At 49.4% G+C, this 9686-nt stretch overlaps 1 long non-coding RNA gene across 1 annotated transcript; it reads left to right on the top strand.

The window, feature by feature from the left end:
- The first annotated feature begins 968 nt into the window (after nucleotides 1–968).
- Nucleotides 969–9199, top strand: LOC109264932 (uncharacterized). Its single transcript, XR_008422605.1, has 3 exons — nucleotides 969–1556; nucleotides 3805–3921; nucleotides 8345–9199. It is a non-coding gene; the product is annotated as an uncharacterized LOC109264932 (long non-coding RNA).
- The last annotated feature ends 487 nt before the right edge of the window (nucleotides 9200–9686 follow it).

Consider the following 9686-nt stretch of genomic DNA (forward strand, 5'->3'; position numbering starts at 1 on the left):
TGTCCCCAAAGTCTATCCAATCGGACCGCTTCTCCCACCTTGGTCCACATCATCTTCTCACGTGGACCATCTCCCTGGTCTCTCACCTTGACCTGACCGGGGTCTGCCCCGCCCCCTCAAAGTCTGTTCTCCCTACAGCCGCCAGAGGGCGCACCTTAAAACGCAAATCAGACCCTGCCCGCCTCTTCTGGGACTTGCCAGAATAAACCGCAAGGCCCTAGCCAGGGGGCTCCAGATCCTGTTCCGTGAGGCCCTGCCTGTGTCCTTTCCCCGTTTTTCCATTCCCGTGTTTATCTCATAAAAACACAGAGAAGACTCCTTTGCATATTAAGATTATTAGTTCCGTCCACCAGAAGTCACTGGTGTTTTTCCCATTTGGACATCTGCCTTTTTATCGCATTCATGGACTGTTTTGATATGTAAATTCATCACATTTTCCATTAGGATTTCTTCCTTGCCTGTACACTTAGAAAGACTCTCTCCTCTTTAAACTTATATATTCACCAATATTTCCTTCTAGCATTGTTATATATAGAACATCGAAAACATTACTCACTACTTAAAAAAAAAGTTCTTGACAGTTGTAATGTATTGGCTTCTCAAGACAAATTTTAGAATGAATTTTCTTAGTTGTCTGCAAAACCCTACTGGGATTTTTGTTGGGGGGTGCTTTAATTTGGGGGAGAATGCGTATTCCTATCCAGGAGTTTGGTTTGTCTCTCCATTTATTTTAAGCTTTAGGGCCCCCAGTACAATTTTGTGACTTTTTAAAAAATTTTTATTCATTTTTTGATAGAGACAGAGTGTGAGTGGGGGAGAGGCAAACACCGAATCCAAAACGAGCTCCAGGATCTGAGCAGTCAGCACAGAGCCAACGCGGGGCTCAAACTCGCGAACGGTGAGATCATGACCTGATCAGAGTCGGACGCCCCACTGACTGAGCCACCTAGGCGCCCCTTGTGGCTCATCTTTACCCAAGTATTGTATATTCGTAGTTGTTCTCGCGAAGGGAATGCTTTCGGGGCCGACTCTTTTCCTGGGGACCCCGTAGCAGGCCGGGCCCCTCCTGCTGCCCCTGGGATACCTGGAGGGCGAGAGCGCACCGGCGCCGCGGACAACTGGAACTCCCAGTTCCGCCCGCAGCCCCGCGGTCCCGAGCTGCCGCCTCCGCTGCCTGCCACGGCGATTCGGTGGCGCCCCCTGGTGGCCGTTACCAGTGTGGCGCTTCTGCTGCCTTTCAATGCCACGCAGGCATCATCACCTTCCCGGCTAGACTGTTGAGTCACCTCCCCATGAAGGAAGGCAAACGATTTTCAACATTTTGGATTCAGCAAAATACACCTCGGAAGATGAATATGAAAAAGTCCCCCTAAAGCCAAACCGCCGCTTGAAAATGTAGCAGCTATTTATGTATTCACTCCGAATCGGCTGATGCAACGGATCTTAGGGGCCAGGCCGCCGCAATACAAACGCGAACCGAGACAGACAAGGGCCCCACTGTTCCCCTGCACAGTGTATTCTAGTGAAAGGAGACACAGATAATCAAATAAGTCAATGTGATTATTTCCAAGAGAAATAAATAATTTGAAGAAAAGAAAGCAGGAACAGAGGCGGTGGGCGTGGCCAGCACTGGCTAGCGGCCAGGGCAGGTGAAGAGGTGTCCCATGGAGGGACAGGGGAACGAGAGGTCCACGCGTGGAGACGGGTGAGCTAGATACGACTCACTCTTGTCCAGTCCGGAGCCCGTCTTTTCTTCACAGAAGTGGAAATTCAGTTAGGAGAAAAGTGGAATATATACGTTCTTGCTGCCTTGTCCCTTCCTTCATAGCCATAGTTTACAATGCTGTTATGTTTCACCCACAAGAAAGAGCACAGTTCCTATTCATCACGTGGGGAAGTGGGGTCTGCAGGCCCAGAAAGTGACTCTTGTTCCCGGAATGTGGCTGTCGGGGCTTTGGCCTGGGTGTGGGAGGCATTTCTCTTTTGGCTTTGAGCTTTCGGGCTGGCTTAATGACATCTTTTTAGGCTGTAATTATTGTTGTCGATACGAAAGAGCAAGTCTAGGAATCGATGACACATAGCGTCCTGGGCTAAATTGGGTCCCCCCCCTTCCCAAGTTGAAGTCCTGACCCCACTACCTCAGAACGCGATGGCATTTGGAAACAGCATGTTTGAGGAGGTAATTAAGTTAATGCGGGCTTGGGGGTGGGTCCTCATCCAATACGACCGGAGTCCTTATAAGAAGGGGAGATCAGGACACAGGCACACACAGAGGGAAGACCACGTGAAGACAGCGAGGGGGCGGCCCCTACGAGCCAAGGGGAGAGGCCTCAGTTGGAACCAACACTGACCACAACTTGATCTTGGACCTCCAGCCTCCAGAATTGCCAGAAAGTAATTTCCTACGGTGTAAGCCAGACAGGCTACGGTACTTGTTAGGGCAGCTCTAGGGGACGAATCCATGTAGATGAATGTTCTCTTTAGAACGAAACTTAATGGTTTCGTTGAAATGAAACTTGATGATGGTTGAAATGAAGGGCTTACTCTAAGAAATGTTTGTAAACACGAGCTTAGAAGGTTTAGGAGCACCTACAAGTGGGGAACCACGAGGTGGGAATGCGGTGAAGCCGAAGGAAGCGGAGACCTGACGGATCCTGCTGGCCCTGGGGTGAGGAGGGAATGTGTTAGCGGGAAGAAGGTAGAACGTGGATGCTCAGAGGGTGGGGACCAGGCAGCTTGAAGAAACTCACTCATTCAGCCGACACTGAGTCAGGGTCACCTACCGGCCAGGGGATGGCAGTGAATCAAAGCTAAGGAAGGGACGCGTGAACTTGGGGGCAAACAAGACAACAGAGAGATGCGCTGGTGAGTCAAGGAGACGTCAGGTTTTTCCAGAATCTGCTGAGATAGCCCCTCAGCTCTGCCCTGTCGTCACCCACCCTTCTGCCCTGCTGGACGCTCACCAAACAACCTTCCGGTTTCCAACTGAGCTTTCCACGTCCCCTGACTGGGAAAGAGATATCCCCTCCCTTCGCCACCCCCACCCCTCCCCTCGCCACCCCCCCCCCTCCCCCGGCCAAGTTTTATATGTTGAGGACCTGCTTTGTGCCAGGCACTAGAGATACACAGCGGGGGGTTGACAGGGTCCCTGAAAAGGGAGGCTTTGTATTCTGGATACGGAGAGAAGTGGGTGGATTCAAGACTGGCTGGAAGTAGAGTCAGAAGAATGTGGGAGGGATTGGATCCATGGGGAGGTGGGAAGGAAAGAGAATTCCTAAGGATGATTCCTGGGTTGGAGGGCCAAGGAATAGGATGCATGATGGGGAAATGGAAGGGGAATCTAGAATTTTCTTAGGCATCTGGGGTTTTAGATGCTCTTTATGCATCCAGGAGATACCAAACAGCAGCTCGATTTGTGAACTCTGCAAGCAGGTTGGGCCGGAGCTAAAAATGTGGGATTCGGCAGTTTGCAGACAGAATTTAAAGTCATGGGACGAGGTCAAGTCACCTGGATAAAGAAGCCGGAGGCCAGGATGACTTTTGATATATTAGGTTTTTATTTTCATTTACATTAAAATACTTTCTCATTTCCCTCATCCTTTCTTTCTTTCTTTCTTTCTTTCTTTCTTTCTTTCTTTCTTTCTTCTTTTTTGACACAGGATTATTGTAAAAAGTGTTTTTAATTCCTAGATATTTGGGGGATTTGAAAGCTGTCTTTATGTAATTGATTTCTAATTTATTTCCACTGTGGTCAGAGAACGGACCCCAAATAATTTAAATACTTTTTCTTTCAGATTTGTTGAGCCTCACTTGGTGATCCTGTATACAGTTGATCTTGACACACGTTCCACGTGCACTTGAAAAAACTGTGTGTTTTGTGCAGTTTGGGGTTTTAACTTCTACAAATGTCGATTATGGCAGGTTGGTTGGTAGTATTCGAATCTCCTGTATCCTCAGTAACTTTTTGCTTTATTTTATGATTTTTAAGTTTTTATTTATTTTTGAGGGAGAGAGAGAGAGTGAACATGAGTGGGGGAGGGGCAGAGAGAGAGGGAGACACAGAATCCGAAGCAGGCTCCAGGCTCCGAGCTGTCAGCACAGAGCCCGATGCAGGGCTTGAACTCACGAGCCGGAAGATCATGACCTGAGCCGAAGTCAGACGCTTAACTGACTGAGCCACCCAGGCGCCCCTCCCCAGTAACTTTTTAAAAACTTAACTTCAGGGGCTCCTGGGTGGCTCTGTCGGTTAAACGTCTGACTCTTGATCCCAGCTCAGGTCATGATCTCACGTTTTGTGAGTTTGAGCCCCACGTTGAGCTCCTCGCTGAGTGTGGAGCTGGCTTGGGATTCTCTCTCTCTCTTCTCTGTCTGCCCTTCCCCCGCTCTCTCAAAATAAACAAACATTAAATTTAAAAAAAATTAACTTCATTTATTAGAACAGTTTTAGATTTACAGAAAAATTACATATAAAGGACAGACAGTTCCCAGATGCCTCACATCCAATTTCCCTCACAATTAACATCTTACATGTAGATGTTTTATTCACATCAGGAATCCATATGGATATACTATTATTAACTACAGTTCATGCTTTATTCAGATTTCCTTAGTTTTTAGCTAATGTGACTTTTCTGTTCCAGGATCTTACCCAGGATCCCACACGGTGGTAATTACATTTCCTTAGGCTTCCCTTGGCTGTGATATTTTCTCAGACTTTCCTTGTCTTTTTTTTTATTATTATTAAAAAAAAATTTTTTTTAAATGTTTTTATTTATTTTTGAGACAGAGAGAGACAGAGCATGAGCAGGGGAGGGGCAGAGAGAGAGAGGGAGACACAGAATCCGAAGCAGGCTCCAGGCTCTGAGCTGTCAGCCCAGAGCCCGACACGGGGCTTGAACTCATGAACCGTGAGATCATGACCTGGGCCAAAGTCGGACGCTCAACCGACTGAGCCACACAGGCACCCCTGACTTTCCTTGTTTTTGATGACCTTGACAGTGTTGAGGTATTTTGTAGAAAGTCCCACTGGGGGATTTGTCTGATGTGCTTGTTACGAGTAGATGGGGGTTAGGGGGTTGGGGGAGGAGGACCAGAGGTGAAGCGTCATTCTTACCGCGTCATGTCAGAGCTACGTATTATCAACATGCCTCACCCCTGATGCTGCTGACCACCAGGCTGAGGAGACACTGGTCAGTTTACCCGGGCATCCTGCCTTTTATCGGGCAACCCTCTCCAGGGGTCCTCCTGGCCTCTGCCAAATGTCCCCGTGGAACATCGGGGATGTAAGAATACTCTTCCAAATACATACATTCTTCCCCAGTGACTTACATCTGGATGTAGGAATGTTCTCAACGTTCCAAGCGTTTCTTTCCCAGCCGCCAGTGCTCTCCGCCCATCACCGAGAGTGTTTTTTCTCTCGTGGGAAATAAACCGGCTTCGGTAACGGCCCACGATCCTTTTGAATTTTCCCGATGGAATTTTGGCTCCTGTTCCGCAGTTGTCCAGCGCGGCCGGTCCTGCCATCTGCTTTGGAAAGATTCTCCTCTCCCGTTAAAGGGCAGATTCCTTCCAGTTGGCTATTTGCTGAGCGTTCGTTTGTTTGTCTCGCTGTAATTCAGGAAGGACTCAAAATTTCTGCTGGTGTTATTGCCTCGCCCTTTCTGTGTTTTCCTGACCTCGGCGAAGCTTTCGCAGTTTGAAGACTCTACATCTGCGGGGTTATACTTCGTCTTCCTCTGCTGATTTAGTGTGCATCTGATTTCCTTTCAAGTGTTTTGAAATAACGCTTTTAACTCAGTGGCATCAACCAGTTTCTTCAAAAGTGCTTCGATTTGTCCAGGAAGCGTCTGTTTGCTCCTGTGTTCCTTACGCCGGGTCCCCGGCCCCACCATCCAGGCTATCGTCCCCCGAGACCACCACCCAGGCGCTCCTCCTTGGTGAGCGGTCACCTAGAGGCGTCATCTGATTTTCTTCCAAGTTTTCTTTTTTTTTTTTTTTAATTTTTTTTTAACGTTTACTTATTTTTGAGACAGAGAGAGACAGAGCATGAACGGGGGAGGGTCAGAGAGAGGGAGACACAGAATCTGAAACAGGCTCCAGGCTCTGAGCTGTCAGCACAGAGCCCGACATGGGGCTCAAACTCACGGACCGTGAGATCATGACCTGAGCCGAAGTCGGACGCTTAATCGACTGAGCCACCCAGGCGCCCCTCTTCCGAGTTTTCTAACATTCCACTTTGTTTCATCTGTCCACTGACCCTCCTATTCCCTTCTTTGGCTTCTTGTGAAATCAACTTCGTGCATCCCTGAAGGTCATCATTTTCATCCAAAGTGTCTCTACCGTCGTCCCAAGCTGTCCTTTTTTTCCTTCTGATGTATTTTGAAGATTGTTCTGGCTGCAGGTACGTGACAGCGATGTGTTCTGACACATCTTCTGAAGACTGAAGGTTTCTTATGATGCTGGCTGCCCGCTCCACCTGTTCTGAATGTTCAGATTTCCCTTTGACACGTCCTTTTCTGAAAGCCTCTATTTTTTTTTTTTTTTAAATTTTTTTTTCCAACATTTATTTATTTTTGGGACAGAGAGAGACAGAGCATGAACGGGGGAGGGGCAGAGAGAGAGGGAGACACAGAATCGGAAACAGGCTCCAGGCTCTGAGCCATCAGCCCAGAGCCTGACGCGGGGCTCGAACTCACGGACCGCGAGATCGTGACCTGGCTGAAGTTGGACGCCCAACCGACTGCGCCACCCAGGCGCCCCTGAAAGCCTCTATTTTAAGTCCAAGAAGAGTCGGTGGTTTCCAGCTCTTTATTAATGGTACCCAGGTTTTTAAAAAGACTATCTTTTTTTAAAAATTTTTTTTAATGTTTATTTTTGAGAGAGAGAGCATGCGAGTAGAGGAAGGGAGGAGAGAGAGGGAGACACAGAATCCAAAGCAGGCTCCAGGCTCTGAGCTGTCAGCATAGAGCCCGACGCGGGGCTCGAACTCACGGACTGTGAGATCATGATCTGAGCTGAAGTCAGACGCTTAGCTGACTGAGCCACCCAGGTGCCCCCCAAAAGACTATCTTTTTTAAAGAAACATCTTGAAGTCACAGTAAAATCGAGAGGAAGGCACAGAGACTTCCCATATCCCATCTGCCTCCACTCATGCACAGCCTCCCCCGTCATCAACCTCCTCCACCAGAGTGGGGCATTGTTACAGTTGATAAACCTGCATTGACGTGTCCTTATCACCCATGGTCTTAAGACCCAGCCTTATGGTCTACACTAGGCTTCCTCCCTGGTGTTGTACATTCTGTGAGTCTGGGCACATGTACAATGACACGTATCCATAAGGTTTTTTTCACTTCCCTGAAGATCCTGGCCATTTTAGTAAGTATGTGGTGGTGTTGCCTTGATGTTTCAATTTGTATTTCTCTGATGATCTCTGATGTACGGCATCTTTTCATATGCTTCTTTGCCATTGGAATATTTTCTTTGGTGAGGTGTCTGTTAATAATGGCCCATTTTTAAATCAGGTTGTTTGCTTTCTTATTGTTGAGTTTTAAGAACTCTTTGTATATTTTGGATAATAGCACTTTGTCAGATGTGTCTTTTGCAAATATTTCTCCTAGTCGGTGGCTTATCTTTTCTTTCTCTTGATAATGTCACTTGCAGAGCAGAAATTTTTAGTTTTTCTTTTCTTTCTCTTTTCTTTTCTTTTCTTTTTTCTTTTCTTTTCTTTTCTTTCTTAGAAAGAGAGAGCTCTTGAGCCAGAGAGCAGGGCAGAGGGAAGAAGAGAGAGAATCTGAAGCAGGTTCCATACTCAGCTTAGAGCCCAACGCGGGCTCGACCACCCCACGACCCTGGGATCATGACCTGAGCTGAAATCAAGAGTCGGGCGCTCAACCGACTGAGCCACACAGGTGTCCCAAAAATTTTCAACGAAGTCCTGCCTATCAGTCATTTCTTTCATGGGTTATCCATTTGGTTGTAAAGAAAAGGTCATCACCATGTCCAAGGTCATGTCTCCTATGTTATCCTCTGGGAGTTTCATAATTTTGCTTTTTACACTCAGGTCTATATCCATTTCGAGTTAATTTTTTATGAAGGGTGAAAGATCTTTGTTTAGACTCTGGAAGAGCCCCCGGAACCAGTCGCCGCCCGAGTGGCTGGGATTATACACTTTCTTTCTACTCACCATCCCCTACCCCTACTGCTGTTTTCTTGACCAAACTCAGTGGAGGGGATTTCTGGGTCGAGTGAACTGTTCTTGTGTTTGGGGCTCTTCCAGACTCCCGTCTGTCTTAGGAACCCTCTCCATTTTCTAAGCTCTGCCCGATTTCCTCTTACCCTTGCAAAGTTTCTCCATCCATGGCAGGACTGCTCTTATCCAGACCTCGCAGCACCTCCCCGTGGAAGCTCCCCTCAGCTCACCCACGAGAGCCTCAGTCCTCTTAGGAACTAGTTCATCAAGGCTCCCCTGTGCCTGCCAGCCTGGACCCAGCATCACCACGAGTTGGAGAGGAACACCCTGAAGCTACCGGATGTCCCCACCCCTCCTGGGACGCCACCCTCAGCCAGCAGCTTGCTCTCCCGGAAGCACCTCCCGAGGGCCTCAATTCTTGGCATCCCCTCTGCACTGCCCCCAGACAGGCTGCTGTGGAATGAGGATGAACCAGGCCCCCAGGATCCCCACCAAGCCTGGAGGAACACGTGCTCCTGCCTTATGCCCCGTCTGCCTGCATCTCGGATGGGACACAGAGATCACTGCCACCATGTTAGTTGGTGATGCTTCCCCCAGCCAGACTCAGAGCCACCACCCCGGTGACAGCTCGGGAATGTCCTCCTCACATGCCTCGTTCCTGAGCAGTGGCAGGCCACGGGGCAGAGGCCCTCTTGGAAGGTCCAATGGGAGGGTGGGTGCCCGCCCCTCCTCAACAAGAACTTGGGCCAGTCTTCCGGTTGCTTCCTGGGCTTGAAGACCCAGGAACGCTCAGGTTCCCAGCCTGGGGTGGACAGTCGCCTCCCTGCCTTCAGCAAGTCTGAGCTCCTGGCCCCTAAGAACCTAAGCCACCAGCCCAGCTTGGGTTCATGTTATTTTGTTCCATCACTGAGCGGCAGCCCTGATGGTGGTTTGTGGGCATTTGTCCCCAAGACGCTCCCCTGCCATCTGCTGGAAAGCTGTCAGGTTGAATAGACAGACTTGGATATGATAGGAAGGTGATGGTGCCCCTAGAGGCGTGCAGTGTGGTCCCCTGTTGGGATGTAGCTCTCGAGCTGAGCTTGAGTGATGCCCGACCCCTGAGCTCCCCAATCGGGGGAAGCTCATGGTCTAGGGGAACAGGGACAGACCCAGAAACAGAAACAGAAGGTGTGATATGCAGGAGAAGGATGGACAACCAACTGTGGGGGTCCAGCTCAGACCCACACCCTTTCTTGGGTGGCCGCACTTCCGGGTGTGTGTCCAGGCCTGGCTCAGTCCTCTGGCCCCCAGGCTGGTCCGCACCACACCCAGCCCCCCTGGTCTCTCTGGTGACCACGGCCATCGTGGGTGGCATCACAGCCCTGCCCTGCGCCCGGGGCCCATCCTCATCCTGGAGAGGCCCATCTACCTCAACCCCCTCAATCCCCAGCCTGTGCCTGGGGGCTGCTCCTTATTCCTTTGCATGGAAGCCGGATAACCAGCGGTTGATGTCACCTGC

This window comes from Panthera pardus, unplaced genomic scaffold, assembly GCF_024362965.1.
Source record: "Panthera pardus isolate Hobbes unplaced genomic scaffold, ASM2436296v1 HiC_scaffold_10, whole genome shotgun sequence".
Lineage (NCBI taxonomy): Eukaryota > Metazoa > Chordata > Mammalia > Carnivora > Felidae > Panthera > Panthera pardus.